The 19,031-nt window shown below is 32.2% G+C and overlaps 1 protein-coding gene across 1 annotated transcript in view; it reads left to right on the top strand.

The window, feature by feature from the left end:
* Positions 1 to 19,031, top strand: part of LOC129229933 (transient receptor potential cation channel trpm-like) — a 766,163-nt gene that overhangs the window by 389,574 nt on the left and 357,558 nt on the right. The window lies entirely within an intron of this gene.

The following is a 19,031-nucleotide window of genomic DNA, read 5'->3' on the forward strand; positions in this document are numbered from 1 at the left end:
GATCCCACCGAGTAATCCATCGGATTGAGGTCCGGTGAGTTAGGGGGTCAAACATCCTTGCCCCAAAAACCTGGGAACAGATCTTCGCAGTTGGCAATCGTTGATCTGGCCGAATGCGCAGGAGCCCAATCTTGTTGGAGTGTGAATCCATCTTGGCCAAAGTGTTCTGTTGCCGATGGCCTCAGTACATCGCATAGAACCCGCTGCTGATAGCTCGCAGCATTAATTTTGACGTTTATGTCAATGAAAACAAGCGGTGTCTTCCCAGTGGCACAAATGCCGGCCCAGACCATTACGGAGCCTGGAAAGTGACTGTGTCCGATGATTTTTTCAGCAGCGGTCTTCTTCTGATCCTTCTTAAGCAGTTGGCGATGATTTTGACGGTTATGTGTGGGCTCGATGGTGAAGATCTTCTCATCGGTAAAGAGAACCTTTGAAAGGCGAGCACCAGCGGCCAAGCGAAGCATCCGTCGAGCTTTTATCTATCTTTTCTGCCTCATTGTGACATTGATGAAGTGGAGGCGATTGATTTTGCAAGAACGAAGTCCCAACTTGTTTTTTACGATGGTTCGGACGCTTTTTTCGCTGAGCTCCAGTTCTTTGGCCGTCTTTCGCATTGAGCGCTCTGGATTGCGACTGATGCGACAGCGGATTTTCTGCACATTCGCTGGAGTCGTTGCAGTGGTTGGATGACCACTCCGTGGACGGTCGGCAGTCCCTCCAGTCACCTTGTAGCGTTTCACACAGCGTCATAGACTGTTTTACTCTTTGATCCAGTCGTTCGAATAATATCTGCTGTTTTCATTCCCTTCTTGTGTAATTCAACGACAGTAACACGCACATTTTCACGATTTATAGCTCACTAACTAAATGAACAAACAAAGAACAAATGATTAAACCTGAAATACTTTTAATGCCAATAAACAATATGTGCCAAATAAATCGCCAACATACGATTTTAACGCCAAAAAACCGTTTTAAACAAAATTGTGGGAACTTTCTCCGCACCCTGTACTTCAGTAAAAACATTTCTGCATACACTATACACTGTACATATGCACTAATTTCTGAACTATTCCCACTTTACCCTACCATGAAATAAAGTAGAGGCAATAAAGAATGCTCTTTTTAAAGTATCACTGAAAAGAATTAATCAAATCAATTTAACTGATTCTGCATCATGATAATCGATATGAATCTGATGATCATATAATGAATCAAAACTTTCATTAAAAATTTTTAAAGTAGAATGTTAGTCTTTTTTTCTTTTCTTTTTTTTTTCTTTTTTTTGAAAAAAAAAAAAGATTGATTGTACTTCCACCTGGACCATATACGTCCCACAAAATGTTTCATTCATTAACAGTCAATTGTACCATTGTTCTCTGTTTCATCACTTCTGAATTATATGCTACACGTTTTGGACTAAAAGAATTATGCTTACAATGCGGTTGTTTCCTTCTTTCAAAAGTATTACTTTTAGTAACTGAAATTGATAGAATAAGCAAAATAAAACAAAAGAGCCAGAAGAAACTTTTATTTTCTCAATAGTAATTTTTTTATTTATTTTTTTAAAGTCCGATTTTGGAAATGAGGAGTGGTCTTTATGACGTGACAAGTGATGTACTTTGACGCACTATTCCATTGGCGATGAATGTTTACGCATTGTTGTGAAAAACAGGTTGCCATTACACAGTAATATTAACAGCAATCATAATGAGAATTTTGAATGAAAGCTTTTCTAAAAAAAACATGAAATTCATCAGTATTTTTGCGCTATAATGTTTTAATTTTATCTAATGCCAAAATATTGCGCTCTGCGCTAATGGCATCAGTGAATGACATTTCAACCCTTGTGATGTCATGAGCAGAAACGTAAAAAATGAAATTGAATTGCACACCGATTAAAACATTTTCTTTTAAATACTAAACTTTGTCAAATTATTTTTTAAATGGCTAACTAGTAAAAAGTTTGCTATCTTATCATAACAAACATTTAAATATGTTAAATTAAAGATGCTTGTACTCAAAGGCTGAAATAGTGTTTAAAGCTGTTTCATTAATTTGAAAATAATAATTTTTATACTCGTGCTTAAAATGATTTATTAAAGTTATAAAACAATTTTAGACAAGTAGTTTTAGTTATTATTCATGATTTTTACACAAAATATCTAACTGATCCGTAAAATTTTAAATTGCTTCTCAAAATCACCGCAGATGCTCCTTAAATTGTTTCTCCAATGTTGGCAATCCTATTAAAATCCATGTTTTTAAGCATGCTCTTTCAAAAAGAAATACTTTTAAAATTTTCGGAAGCAACCCAATTAATCAAAAGCAGCAAAAAATGGAGGGACTATTTTTATCTTTTGGGATTCCTGCAAAGAGCAATCATCAGAAAAATTTCGTCTTGCGATATCCACAGTCATTATTTTTCCTGATCACGTAGTTTTTCAAGTAAAGGCTTAGTAGCCTGTCACTATCTCTAAGGAAGGATCATCTGGCGTCAAAGACGCTCAAAGGTGGTCCATTAAGAGTGACTGTTACTGAAGCAATGTAAGAGAATTTTTTTCTGGGAATTTAGCTTAAATTCTTGTCAATACAGGAAGAAAAAACTCAAATTTAAGTTTGTGTTTTCTAAAACATAACTACTTATATCACATATAAGGCAGTGAGAAGCAAAGGGATGTAAGTGACAAAATTAAAAATTTGGAGATAACCAGTACAAATAGTAAGGGAACATTTCCTCTATCTTGGGGCAAGAGATAGTACTAGTAGCACTAGTAGGTGGTGCTGCTCTACAGCATGATTTAGAAAAAATTCGATAAAAGCCTACCTAGGACGTTATCTTTATATGCGTTTTACACAAAACTTGAAAATCTCCATTTAAATCCCTTTGCTTCACACTGCCTCAATAAGCTATGAATTTATTAAGGGGCAAATCCACGGGTAACTGAATAACATCTTAAAGCAAAATAGTAAGTACTTTGTTGGATTTAATGCAAAATATAGATTTTAAAAAATATTTTTTCACCTAGTTTATTGTTCCCTTAGTTTAATATGAATTTAATGGTTTAGTTAACTTTCCAAAATACATTTTAGATGCTTTTTTGTTGAAAAAATATTGTTAAAAACATAGTAACTGACTAAAAATTAAAAAAAATACATGTCAATCGTTTACTATGTTTAAAAAAAAAAATTAACAAATATCCAAGATGCATTTTGGGAATTCAATTGTACCATTAATTGCAGCTTATAAAATAAAATTATCAAAGGGAAAAGAAAAGATATGGATGATTCTCCAAACCCTGACATTATCCTATCACACTTTTTTAAAAAATAAAAATTCTTCAAAAAATCTAAAAATATATATATACTTACTCTTTGTTAGGAACTTATTAAGTGAAAAATAGAGCTCACTTTCACTATGCTTCATTCCTCAAAACAGGAGGGGGTCAAATTTTCTAACACCAGGACTCCAGGAAAGTGACAAATAAGTTTCATAAAGGGTAATCAAAAATTTAGCTTAGTAATAAGGAAATAATTAACTTAAACCAAAAAGTATGTTATTGCATGAGAAAACAAATCTATGAAAACCTCCCTTAACAGACAGCTCGCAAATAGCGAACATCCCCTTGAGTCCCATTTCTTTTATATAGGTTTTTCCGTATTATTCATTCTGGATAGCTGACACTCCGAATAACGGACAGTTATTTTGGCAAACAAAAAAAAAAAAAAATCAATTGCTGTACTAAAATTTTAAACTCAAAATTAATAACAATTTTCACATTAAGTTCTATTGTTTGTTATTTCGAATTCACAATTTTAGAAAAGTATTTACCTAATTCTATAAAGTTAGGCTGTAATTAATCTAAGTCAGAAATTTAAAGCAACTTCCATTCACCTATTCGAGCAACATTAAAATTAAAAAATGTGTAACCAACAAATATCTTTTTGGAAGATTATTTTGAAAAAAAAAAAGATTAAATAATTAAAACTTTTCTACAGCTAGATTTTTTATTTATCGTTTGCCAAATTCAGCTTTTTTATTCTTAATCTTATTTTCTGACATGTATCTTTACTAATAATAAAGCTGAAAATCTGTCTGGATATCTGGATCTGTGTCTGTCTGTCTAGATGTCTGTGACGCGTATAGCGCCTAAACCGTTCGGCCGATTTTCATGAAATTTGGCAAAAAGTTAGTTTGTAGCATGGGGGTTTGCACCTCGAAGGATTTTTCGAAAATTCGATTTTGTTCTTTTTCAATTCCAATTTTAAGAAAATTTTACCGAACAAATTGTCACAACGTGGAAGATTAAATTACGAAATCATCCTAACGTGGAACCGTAACATTGGCGAGCAAATGAACATAGCAAATTGGCGAGAAACTCGTCATCCATTCTTTGTAAATATACAGGCGAACCAAATGACCTTTTAGTTTTCAATTAAGGGCAAAGCCGTGCGGGTACCACTGGTTGGAAATAAATTATATTCTACTAAGGGTATTACCAATGCGGTACGAATAATATTAGGAGAGGGATTTTTTTTTTCTTCTTTTTTTGGCGCTAGGAGAATGATTTTTTTTCCCGCGCCAGGAGAATGACATTTTCCTTGTAACTTGCCTGTTACGTAAGCTTAGGATTATAATTAAGCTAAATAACGTTACTTTCTATTATAATCTCTTAATTCAACTACGCACTATGAGCAAAAATTTTTTTTCTTTTATTTAAAACAAAAATGGTGTCCAGGAGAGTGACATCAAAAATGTTGCATACCCATTCTTGAATTTCAAAATTTCAGTTAGAACGGCAGACAGATTATATTAACAAAATACTTAAGGAATCCAACAAAATGGTGATAAAAAAAACAGTGTTGTAGTACAGCAGATTAAAAATTCCTTTTTCTAATCTGTTATAATTAAACTCATTCCGAGCCCAGGAGAATGACAAGAAAACTAGCGTCAAATTTTAAAATGATGTACCTTGATTATTTAAATAACTAAATTTGTTTGAAGAATGTTTTTTTACTCGTTTAAGTATGCGGAATCTGGTACTACAAATTAAATTCGTGTAATGTTGATATAAATCTTGACTAACGAATTCATTTATTCAATAATCAATTTACGTTCCTTAATTTAATAATTCTGTTATATGACATCATTCATTCACTTATATTCTTATCCATGCACTATTCTATACAGCCTTTAATCTTTTCTCGTGTATTAATATGGATGCTTCGCTTACCAAACGATTAACAACAAAAAATCAATATAAAACAAAAAATCAAGAAAAGTGAGGAAGAAGATAGTGTTATCCATAGGACTGAATGGGCCCTCATGTTACATTGTCTGCTATCGCAGGATCAGAAATGTACTGAAAAAGTTTAATATAAATTCACATTCTAAGCATTGATTAAGCACTATTAAAGCAGAAATGAGGATTTTTTTTTAAAAGTGGAGTTAATCGATTTGGCAACTGATGCATGTAATTAATTAATTTATTGGTTTATTGTTTCATTATCGTTTCATTTATTGAACTATCCTTTTATTTGCTCATTAATTTGTTAAATTTTTTTTAATTGAATAGAACATATTTCTTTCGGTAAATATTTCGTTTTTCATTTTCCTCCATGAAAAACAAATTAAGGAACAATTTCATTTCCAAAAAAAAGTTTCAATACAAGTTTTATTATAAAATACAATATTATTTTATTATGTATTGTAATTTTCAAAATGAAGGTAGTTTTGAGAGACAATTCTCCGGAGCCTTTGATTTTAACACATATTTCCAATCCTAATGTGGCAGTTAATATTCATTGTGACCAAGCATTAACCTCCTAGAAGGGAAATTTTGGCCGCACTAGTGTTCAGTTAAAAAGTTGAAAATCGTCTTAATTTGCTCAGAACTGCAAAAGGTGCACGAGAGTATTTCCGTTATAAAAAAGCGTTTTGAGATAAGAATCAAAACAAAAAGGAATTATGTTGAAATTAAAGTGTGTTTTTTTTTAAATAAATTTTATCTATCAGTGCAGAATTTTATAAACACCCTGTACATTTTGTTTTGTTTATGCATCTTACTTATTTTGACTCAAGGCAGATGAAACCTTAAACAACTAATGTAAAAATTCCTTTGCTTCTTCAACTACTTTACAACATCTCATTGCATTTTGAAAAACATTAAACTATCTCTTGAACTAAGAAAATAAATAAATAAATATTTTGAGTGTGCTCTCCTTTATCTATTCCACCAAAAATAAAAAATATTCAAAGAAAAGAGAAAAAAAATAAACCTTCCATAATGATCATCAGTTGTAAAACCGAGAAAAAAATTAAAAGATAAAATGAATGCATTTTAAAAGTTTCATCCATCCGTGCTAAAAGCTCTAATTACTGTTATCGGCAAAATGCGACATAGACAACATGCATTTATAAATTATTCTGTTTTTCTTTGTGTGAAAAACTCGCCAGTTTGTTGCTCGCAACATGTCAAAAAAGAAACTTTTGGTAATTAACTTTCAGTGCTTTACACTTTCATCCCATTTCAAGACGGGCATTTTTGTTTTTAATATGTTCTTTCTTGGAAGAGGATTAAGTTCGTTTCTTAATATACTGATATCTGACGAAGGTGTTCGTCACTCCAAATTTACAAAATAAATCATTGACAGCTTCAATGTCAAAAAATTTTTTATCAAAAAGTAGTAAAAAAATACTTGTAAAATAACATCAAATCGATTGTGTTTTTCCTGTCTTTCTAAAATAAAAAAAGGCGTATAGCTCTAGTATTTCAAGGACAAAAATTTACAAAAGTCGTTTGTATTAAGTTATTTTTTCGTTTCTTTTATTATAAAAATTGTGACCCTTACGGTTTTGTCGAAGAATTTGTACAAACTTTTTTTGAAAAGTTCAGGCACTCTTTTCATGGGAAATTACTTACTTTATCCTCATATATATAATAGCGAATGATCGAGTAGCCCTGACGTCACCAACAATGAAACTCGCGCCAAGGCATGAAAACTTGATGATGTATTTTGGTAATGTTTAAAAGGCAGGGAAAGGCTTAATTGTGACAAGGCTGAACTGGATCCAGTAACTTAACTGTTTTAGCGATAAAACTATGACATTTGAGACGAATGAAGAAAGGGAAAAGTGGTCAGCAATGTACGCTATGCACTGCTGTTTAGGGTTAAAATTTCAACTTTCAAAATAACACCAAACAGGCAATAGCTTCATTCAAATCTAGAAGCAATTTTCTCCCGACATACCTTGACTGGCGATTTTCTAGTAAAATAATAATAATAATACTTATTATTATTATTATCAACTAGAAAATCGCTCGTCAAGATATGACGAGTGAAATTTGTTTCTACATTTGAACGAAGTAATTGCCTGTTTGATGATATTTTTATATTTTTATTATTTAAATAAAATAATCATTGAATGCATAGATCAATAGATACAGATAAAACAGTTTTAAGCTTATGGTCCATTTTCTGTTTGTACTATAAGTATATCACTACTGATCACTGTTGGTATCTCAGGAAATGTTTCCACTAAACAGTTCAGAAATAGATAATTTTAATTATTGACAAAAGTGGTTAAATCTAATGCAATTCGATAAAGAAATGAATCTTTCTTGGGAAATCGAAAAAGAAAGATATACGCAATGTGAGATATATTGAACAAATTATTAAATCATCAAAAAGTAATATCGATAATTACATAAATCTAAAGAGAAACTTATTATAAAATAAAACAACAATTTAAAAACCGTGATATAAACTACAATAAATAGTTTGTTAATGCAGTTTAATACAAGTGTATTTTAATTTACATTTACTATCCCAACAGATTTTAATATTTTTAAAGCATTACATAATCTTTCTGAAAACATATATAGTTCATAATAGTAAAAATGAAAATAGTGATAGTTTTTCCAGCCGGACTACTCAACTTCGTTTTCATAATGGAAATTTAATGATGTTTGAAACATCATGTTTATTTTTTAATAACTTTCAATCTCATTGTTTTTACTAAGTTGTTATGCGTGCGTGTATACGAATATCAATCAAAATTTGTTAGAATAAATTGCTTTCAAATCAAAAGCATGAACATTATCAATTTTTACTTTGTTTTGCCAAAGCAGCAAATGAAACTTGCTGTAAAAGTGGCATAAATTTTTGTGCTTACATACGTTTTCGATTTACAAGAAACCGTTTTTACTGTAATTTTTTTTTTAAAGGTAACAAACATAACTTGTTTTAACTAGTTACTTTAACTGCACAGCTATTTTCGTTGCTACCTCTGTTAGTTTTGCCTCAGAGGACCGGTTCTACGTAGCTACGATATACTGTCATATAAGATGGAAAATAAAACTGAACTAACATAGCAACATGCTGTTGGTATTTTACTCTAGCTCAAAAACCGGGTAATAAATCAGTTTTCTGTAATTTTCAGAGAGCGCCATTTGCAGGTCATCTAATTTGAACGACTGAATAAGAGTCGCTCATTTGAAGTTAAAAAAAATCAAAATAAAATGGAAAATTTCGGAAAGACATTAAGGGTAACGGCACCAGTAACAGACATGGTCATGACATCGCTCTCAGGTTAACTCAATTTTCTTTAGAGTCTTTTAATATACTTAAACTTTTTAAACTACTTTTCTATCATGCAGCTACATCTTAGCTAACGTTTGGCTGCTTCTGGATTCTCTGAATTAGTTAATTGTATTTTTATTTGCTCAGTTTCGAAAAAAGGTCCGAAACCCAGTAACAGACACCGACAAATCTGATGATATCCAGTAACAGATAGGATGAAAAAAGGATAAGTCATAGACAAAATTCCCATTTTCTCTTCAAAATGTGCAAACGTTCTTTATTTTTATAACTAAAGCCTTGTCAAATTCAAATGAACATGAAACACCGGCTGACCTCATGGTGGCTGTTTATAACCCCCACCACTGCCTTGTAAATCCCAACTGGCTCATAAAACTTACTCTGATAACACTAGCTGGTTGCACCGTATTCATAGGTTGCAGCAACACACACACTGTAAAAAAAAAACTGTAAATTTTGAAGAAGTTATCCGTATTTTTTACAGAAAAAAACTGTTCGTAATAAAATACAGGATTTCTCTGTTTTTTTGAATCTGTAACCGGTTATAAGCGTTAACTGTTACCATCGCCTCACCGCGTACTTTGTTTTTCTTCGAAATTTCGCCCGCCTGTTTGGATTTTGGTTCTCGTGCTCGAGTTTTTTGATCTTATGTTTATTTAAAGCGAGTAAGTTTTAAATCATTTGCAACTTCCATTTCATTGTATCCTAATCAATATTTTATTATTATGTTCTTTTGTCATTTGTTACAGAGGCATATTCGGAAATTTACCTTTGTGTACATGTATTTCGTAGTAGTATAGTAAATATTGAAATGTATTTATAAAAGTATAGTTTCATTTTTTAATCTTCATAAAATAATAAATCAGCTTGAATAAATAATAAAAATACGGAAGATTTCTGTAAAATAAACGGAAGAAAACTGGCCTCCTGGCTGACAGTTTTTTTCCGTAAATTTTACAGATTTTTTTTACAGTGCATCAGTTTTACCCACCTAACATTCTTATTATTTAAATCCAAACTCACGACTGTGTGTTACTGGACCCTTCACTGTTATTGGTGCCGTTACCCTAAAACATTACTTAAACACAAACAGGTATTTAAAAATACATATAATCAAAATTCTGATACCCAAAATATAAAAATTTTGAAGTTTTTTGAGAATTGATGCAGGGGAGAAGAGGGTATATTGAGACAGAGAGAACAGTGAGACAGTAGCAATTTACTTTCTGTTTAGATATTGCCAGCCTGGTGAAACTTTTGAAAAGTAAAAATGACATACTGTAAACAATATTATAGAAAAAAGCTTGCTTTCAATTATCATGTTAGAAATAGAACTATGTAATCATATGTAAAAATGCAGTCGAAATATTTCCTGTCAAAAATTCAGTCGAAAAATAGAATTTTCTCTCAGTGTGGATTGGTATACATAGGACAGACTACACGTGTCCCACACGTCTCTTGAAGGGCCCCCAATTTTTCGGAAGTAATTCCAAAAACTTCTTCTTTAGTTTCAAAATATGATTCACTACGCATATTCCTATTTCGGAGGGTTTACCTCTTAAATTTCTAATGAGTGACTAAGGTAACAAAAAAACGATTTTTATCTTCCATGCGACTGTTTAAAGTTGCTTTCATGACTCTATATTGTCGGCAGACTTCGTTAAGGTTCATGAACATTTCTGTAAGCTACTGTAGCACGTTACATTCTTTCACTTGTCTACTGGACATAATATTTTACTATTTTTTACATTTTTTTGGAGCAGCAAAAGTTTTTGAAACTATTATTATGTTTTAAAATTTTAATCAATTTTATAAAAAATTGCCTTGAAATTATAATAAAGTATAAGAGTTTTCCTGAATTTCTGAGATTATTTTTTTATTGTCATGTTTATTTTAAAACTGTTGAGCAATTTTCAAAGGTAAATGAGTTGAAGTTACAGCAATATTTGAGATTTTCCATGAATGAAATATTTTGTCAGGTTCTCCATTCATGAAAACACCTAGTGGTCCAATGATAGCAACTGCATCATTTTAAATATTTTTATAGGTCTAACTGCTGTGACGAGTCATGACGAAATGTGAAGTATGAGGAATTAGACTTGAAAAGGCACTCAATGTTCAAGTTTAGATGATCAGTGATATTTAAAGCATGTTATAACTAAATGAAAATCACAATAATTAGTAAGATTATGGTAGAAATCCCTCCATTGATACTTGCTTGATAAATGGAGAATCCATTTCTAAAACGTGATTAATTTACGTTAATTATGAGCAATGACCTATTTCCAGATTTGTTGTAAAATACATAAAACAAAATTGTTGTGAAAATTCATCAAAATTTGATTTTAAAACTAAAAAAGAAAATGCTCTAAATATTCTGTAAAACTTTCGTGATTTTTTTTTTTTTTTTTTTTTTGCACTGTAATAAAACGTGTACTTTATTTTTCTTGCGTTGATTTAGGATACGATCGACATAAAAGTGATTACTTACATTGACAGCGTACACTATTTGTTTGGCAATGTGTGTGACGTAAGGCGCCAAAATGACGTTGTAAATGCAATACATAGTTCATGGTAAATGTTATTATTTTATTGCATACCGGATGTGCAAATCTTGAATCATGAACAATAAGCGCAATGTTCTCAAAAATGTGCTAAAAGTAATATCGTCAGAAGATTTCAAATTAAAACAATACGCTTGATTTTGAAAAAAAAAAATGTGTCTCATTAACACTCATCACAGAATAGAAGTTTTTTTTTTTTGACATTTTGAACTGTTCTTCATACGCAGTTTTCTCTTACAACATGGTGTTTTTTTCTGCGCCTTACTTAGGCGTATTCACAACAAAATTAAATAATTTAAGAAAAAAAATAGATTATAAACAACGAGAAAACAAAACAATACTTGATGTCCGCTTTATAATTGTTTGCCGAAAACAGTGAACAATAATATTAATTACAAAGTTGAATTTAATAATAAAAAATTACAAACTAGGTTTATTAAAGCAAATCTTCAAAACCTGAATTAAAAATTTAAAAATTTTAAAGTTCACAAATAGATGCTTGTTTAAGTTCAACCTTGAAATTATTTATTAAATTTATTGTCAATACTAACTTCATAATTACTAATATTTTTTATTATTTTAGCAACAATTGAAAAGCGGAAGTGTATTAACTTTAGAATTGTTGTTTTTTTTTTTTTTTTTTTGCTGTTTTTGGCAACAATTAAAAAACATCTACGGCATCCCCGTCACACAAAATGTTGTGGTCAGAATTTCAAAGCACTCGCATAAAAAGTTTCACTTAAAAAAAAAAAAGGAAAAGATTTATTTTATCTTGACATGACTGTAGATAGTTCATCAAAACGGATGTTTGATATTTTCTCGTGACATGTTTGGCATTGACCGAGTTGAAATCGATTGCATTTCGCAAGTGGAAATCCACGTTCTGCGCATAACAAAGCCTTTCTCTCAATATGTCATTGTACTTCGAACTGTATACGATATGAATAATAAAATGTCACTATTTGATGCAGTAACATCAGCCGTAATGCATTGTTTTGAAATCCATAATGGTAATTAAGTCTGAAATTACTGCAAGAATTTAATGATCTGATTAAAAAGGTGCATATAATTTGCTTTTTTTAAAGTAAAAATATTCTTAATATATCAATTCATTTATATTAAAATAAGGAACCGAAACTATAACTTGGTTTCTCTGCTTAGTTGAAAAGCATGCAAATTTGGATGATGAAGAAAACAAGTACTCAGTGAAACTCGCTTATAACGAACTGGAAGAGACCGTGATATTTGCTCGTTATAAACTAGTGCTTATAAAGTACGAGTTCGTTAAAAAATGTATATTAAAATTCATACATAAAACCATCTTTTCCTGTTCTTCATTTGTACAGTACAAAAAAAGTTGTTAAATGACTTTTTACTGTCTTAATTTCTTTCTTTTTTTTTTTTTTTTTGTGTGTGTGTGTATGTTTTTTTTTTCGAAGACTGTTCATGGCCATATATCGTCATTTACTTTCCAGGCTTCAAAAAGCGTGTTTCTGCACACGAAAAGCCATAGACTACGTTGAGGGCAGATCAACTTCACTTCTTCATTTTTGTTGTTATCGTCATTGCCTCCTCATCAATTAATGTATTTCTGTTTTGATAAAAAGATTGACGTGCTTGAATCAAATGTAAAGAATTCCCACTTGTATACCTTTTTTAACTGCATTTTTTCCATGATACGGATAATTCTCTCATGAATAAGCGAGGAGTTCAGCCTAAAATCTGTACCTCAGAGTCAGACTAGTGTGCTCCGTTTATTAGTGCATTGTATGTAGAAACCATTCCGCATCTAGTCACATGAACGTAATCCTAAAAAAAATCCTTTGTGTACCAGTGTTAACAAGCTGATGTGTGCATCACATGACTTCCTTTTACTCCAATTTTAATGTCATTTTCCCATTATTGGCAATTTTAATGTGATTCAATAGTTTACTATCTAAATATCACCACCAGTGGCCAAATTGAAACCAGATTTTTTTAAAAAAATCGCCGAATTTGTCGCCAAGTTGGCAACAAAAGTTGGCGACCAAAAAACTGGCGATATATTGCCAAGTGTCCGCCAAATTATAACCCCACTTGAGTGTACATCGAAATTAACAATGATTTCCCCACAAAAAGTGGCGAAAGACCCTTTTAGAAACACCCGAATGCAACCAAAAGAGAAGGTGCACAACTAGACCCCACCAGGTCTCTACGTACCAAATTTTAAATTTCTAGGACATACCGTTCTTGAGTTATGCGACATACATACGCACATACGGACATACGTACATACGGACGTCACGAGAAAAGTCGTTGTAATTAACTCGGGGATTGTCAAAATGGATATTTCGGGTGTTTATACGTTCTTAGGCACTTATCCGCGTGTGGTCGGGTTGAAAAAAAAACTCAACATTAATTTGGGGGTAAGCAAAATGGAAATTAATGCCGAATTTTGAGTGAAAATTTTTTCGCGAATACAATACTTCCTTTTTTTCTAAAAGGAAGTCAAAAAGCGCAAGTCCCAGCCTTTGTATGTACCAAAGGACAATTTTTTCTCTATCTTGTAAAGTGGCGATTATATGACTTACGTTAGTCTGGCTCTGAAGTACAGAAATATTTTCCAAAATATCGATCCATAAATGGTTAATTCATTTCAAAAGTAAAAAGGAGTATTGAAGCTGCCGTAAACACATCTTAACTGAAAAAAAGCTCTGTACTGAAATTGTTTTCCTCCCATTCCTTCTCCTTCATTTTACTAAGTAGTAGAAAAATAAATTATTTATTTCTTTTATGAAAAAATGTTTTTCTGTAATTTATCTACATTGAATACAATAGTATTAAAAAATCAGCATTCAAAAAAGAAAATATTTTTTTGTTCCTTTCTATTACTGCAACATATTATTACGCAAAAATAAAAAATATATCCGATTGAAACTAACGTAAAAGAATCGTTTTATAGTTAGCAACTTAATTCCGCACCTGCAAACTGATTTGTGTGTTTTATTTGCTATATAGTATATTAAAAAATCTGTTGTTTCTAAGTATTTAACGCTTTATAAAAAGTATTTCTACGCTACAAAAACGTAATTCGAACAAGAAGAGTTATCGTCTGTTTTTCCAAATGACGTTTTAAGAAGATTCTCGGATTTAACTGCAGCATTTACAATTATACATTGGCAAGACCGAAAACGTGAATTCAACGTATTTTTACTGCCAGTTTGTTAGGCAGTTATAAATTTCTAATTAAGTATTTCTAAGTCTAATTTGATGATTGCAAATGAAGAAAAATAACGAAATTTTTTACATAAAAGATACTGCTTTTTTTAATACCTTTGGTCACATAAAGAAGAAAAAGAAATTCTATTTTGTTCTGAAAAGAATCATATTAAAAAATTTTTTTGAGAAATACGCTTAATGTTTAAAATGAATAAATGAAGAAAACAGAAACAAATGCAAAAAATAAAATAAATGAATTCCTATTTAATTATATAAAAACAAATGATAGATAGAGGAAAGGCGGGAATAACTGTTTGCCTTCCTCAGAGACCGCCAAACTTGTTTGATCATCGAACCCTCAAAACTTGTTGATTCTCTCACTGACCCCCTCCGAAAAATGCTGAAAAAGAAAAAGTATTTTTATTACTTTGATGATTTATTTTATTTTGAAAATCTCAAATTGTTGCGCAAACCATTAAAAAGGAAATGGTTGCTTCACGATGAGCAATAGTTGAGGGGATGGAAAAGACAGAAAGACACAGAAAAAAAAAACGATGGAAGCAAAAAACGCCTAGCCAAGTATCGTGGACAACGTGCGTCATCTTCCATTGATCATAGAAACTAAAATATTTTGACTTACTGTTTATGTTATGCCATTGGCTTGATCGTTAAAAAATGATCTGTAAAAAAAAAGAAACAAACGAAGAACTCGAATTTTGTGGCCTACTGTCTTGCCCATATCAGCCTCTCGACTGTTTGGTACATTTAATGTGACTGAAGCCAACTTCATCAAGATACGAGCTTGGAGATGTAATTAAAAACGGAAATAATGCAATACTTGAATATTTTTGCGTAATATTTGTTTTCGTCTAAAGTTAAGTCATATTTCGATCGTTATAGAATTCGCTTGTTCTATAGCACTCAAAACTTACAACATGTTCCAGCCAAAAACCGTATTTTTTTTGCGTTCCTGTTAGGAAATTAGTGATTGAGCAGCATTGATATTCATTGACCCCTAATCAATCCTCTAGCTTGGAGTGACACCTAATTTTAATACGTCGGTATCGACCGCCCAGGTGTCAATATGGGACCTACATGACTCTGTAGTGGAAGCTTCGCTTCAAATTCCGTATGTCGCGGGTTCGATTCCTATCTGCGACTTGAATATTATTTGGCTTCTATGAGTTGTTTAAATCTTTCTTGTGTTGTCTTATCTGTGAGCAAATAAAGAAGTGAAACGTCTTGAAACAATGCCACGAATGGCTTTCCCGTAATGCTTATTAACTGCCCAAACACTACTACAACGACAACAGCAGGTGTGAGTATACTTAGGGGGGCAGCATTATATCATCAGGGGTCAGCAAAGGGCTCTTTTAGCCGTTTGATGATCTCTGATCTTGCTAAAACGCTCCAATTAGTTGTGTGCTGGTAGTCTGATTCGGGCAAAGTTTTTTTGTTGGAAAGATCTTCCTCGAGGCATCTTGTTCTGAAGCTTTAATTTTTGATTTCAAAAGTCTGCGCCATTACCTTACCTCCAACGGGCACCCCTGCAAATACTTTCCTAAAAAGTACTTGCTAAAAATAGTGAAAAACCTTATGTAACTGTCTATCTATCTACCCGTACTTCTTACTTGGAAGCAATTATAAAGTGAAGTAATTCATTTCTTACGAAATAATTTAAACTATTCTCATTATACTCTGCTTTTAATCAGCCTGTATTGTTCAAGCAATAATCACTTTTTCCGAACAAAATATACAGAACATCATCGAACAAAACAACAAAACGCAATCAATTGTACTAATATTATTTTAAAAAAAAATACCTAATATGAAAACCTTATGAAATTTATACTAAAAAACAAATCAAAGAAAATTAACTAAAAAGGGTTTCGGGATGCCTCATGGCATAGAATGGATTATATACAAAACGAGCTGATGTGTGCATCACATGACTTCCTTTTACTCCAATTTAATGTCATTTCCCCATTATTTGCTATTTTAATGTGATTCAATATTTATTCTCTAAATATCACCAACAATGGCCAAATTGAAACCAAAAAAAAAAAAAAAAAACTCCGCCAAATTTGTCGCCAAGTTGGCGACAAAACTTGGCGACCAAAAGACTGGCGATATATCGCCAAGTGTCCGACAAATTATAACGCCACTTGAGTTTACATCGAAATTAACAATGATTTCCCCCCAAAAAGGTGCAAAAGACCCCCTTAGGAACATCCGAAAGCAACCAAAAGGGGAGGTGCACAACTAGACCCCACTACGAGTCTATGTACCAAATTTCAACTTTCTAGGACATACCATTTTTGAGTTATGCGAGATACATACGCACATACGCACATACGCACATACACACATACGCACATACGCACATACACACATACGCACATACATACAGACGTCACGAGAAAAGTCGTTGTAATTACCTCGGTGATGGTCAAAATGGATATTTCGCGTGTCTATACATTCTTAGGCACTTTTCCGCATGTGGTCGAATCGAAAAAAAAACTCAACATTCATTTGGGGGTGAGCAAAATGGAAATTAAGGGCGATTTTTGAGTGAAAATTTTTTCGCGAATACAATACTTCCTTTTTTGTAAAAGGAAGTAAAAACTGATAAACAAATCGTTCACTATTCAAAAAGAAATCGAAGAACATAAAACGAATAAGTGCTGAAACATAAGTCTTCATCGTGTAATGGTTTTAAGAACGATTCATTTTTCTTTATAACGAGCCCGATCGATGGAAACATAAACCCTGTTTTAAGTCTGGAAACAGAGGATATATTTTATCCGAGCAGAAGGATTCTTCTTTAGGTTCTTCAGTTCACACTTCCTTGGAAAGGAACATCTTTTTTCTAAGCCATTATTTTCTGTCGCTTTTCTTTGTCGCTGCTTTTTCAGGTAGAAACGACGTCTATTATCTCCCTATGAATGTACTTACAAAAATGATCTCTCAACCATAAATAAAGATTTATTTTGGAAGTATTTAGTTAGAAACAGTCAATATTCTCTTCAGGAAATCTCCTCATGGTGAATCTTATTTTTACCAGCTTTAACACGGCTGTTTATTTTTATTTATTAATTTTTTTATTGATTTATTTATTTTTGAGCAATCACGATTGCTTATTGTCCTCACTTGACCGTCTTTGGCGTCCGGTTCCTTTTTCAGCTTGGACCAGGGGCCTCTGCAGCACCACCGCCCACTGTTCTGCAGGCGCGGCTCCTCCGGTCCCGAGCTATCCGCTTCTCCTGGTTGGAGGCGTCCATGTCCTACACACACGCACGCTCACACATTCATACACATACACACACAAGACTTCACACACATACACTCACACACGCCTACGTGCATACACACAGGTCTACGCATACACACAAGCCTACACACACAACTATGCACACGTAACCGCCCAGGAGGAGGGGCAGGCTTGGGGGGACAGGAGCCGTTTCTAGAAACAATAATTTCAATAAGTACGGTCCTGTCGCAGTTATTATTATTATTTTTATTTATTTATTTTTGCAAACAATTTTTAGCAGTTTTGAATATGTTTTGGCAAACTTTCACATATACTTTACAGCTGTGTTTCTGAACCTTTTGACTACTGAGGACCACTTGGTACTCTTCTGAATCCTAAGTAGACTACTTACGATAGAAATATTATTTTCACAACAATCATATTTGGCTAAAATGAGACCAGAAAATCGCCCATCAAGATATGACGGGTCAAAATTGATTCTACATTTGAACGAAGCAATTGCTTGTTTGTGATAGTTTGATGGTTCAAATTTAAACCCTAACTCCAGTGGATTAACCCTTAACTCCAGTAGATAACTTTCATTGCTGGCCAAACCTCGTCAAAATAAAGCAATACCCTGCAGATAAAACTTTACCAGAACGTATAATCAAATTATCATGCAATGGCACGAGTTTCATTGTTTATTACCTTAGAGCGTTACTTGATCAGTGAATTCGCTATTATATATATGAGGATGAGTTCAAAAGCTTAATTTTACTAAATGTTGTTGCAACGACCAACATTCTATAGGCTAATCTTCACTAGCTGCTCGGGGACTGGACTATATGAAAATAGCTCGCTGACTGCTGGTTGAGAATCACTGTTTACAGTATCAAGGTCACTTCTCAATCTTTTACTTTAATTGTTCAATTTATTTTACGTTGCTTTATTTCTCTTCAATACAAAATCTTTTCAAATATTGGAAAAGAAAGATTATTATAAAAATGATATTTGGGGTCAATAAAAAAGAAAAGAGACCAAATTTCAGAAAAATCACTAATACCCAAGATATGAAAAATAAGAAAAAATGCAAATGCAGCAGAGTCAAACAGATGTCCTAACTAACTAGTACATTTATAAAGATTTTTTACAACACATAACGTTATGTTTTTTATTTCTTACGAATATTTAATGATGAGAATTAGTAATCTGGAAACTTTGTATTGAGATGAAATTTTGCTCCTTAAATTCATGTTTATAGGTGTTTTTTCCTAAACAAACATAATTTTACACTCATCTTTTTTTTAATGCTAAGTCTGCTTGAGTTAATTCCAAAAAAAAAAGATGAACCGCAGACGATTTATAACTATGACGACGACTATTTCGAGTCGAAACAAATATTTCAGATTACCAAT

This window comes from Uloborus diversus, chromosome 9, assembly GCF_026930045.1.
Source record: "Uloborus diversus isolate 005 chromosome 9, Udiv.v.3.1, whole genome shotgun sequence".
Lineage (NCBI taxonomy): Eukaryota > Metazoa > Arthropoda > Arachnida > Araneae > Uloboridae > Uloborus > Uloborus diversus.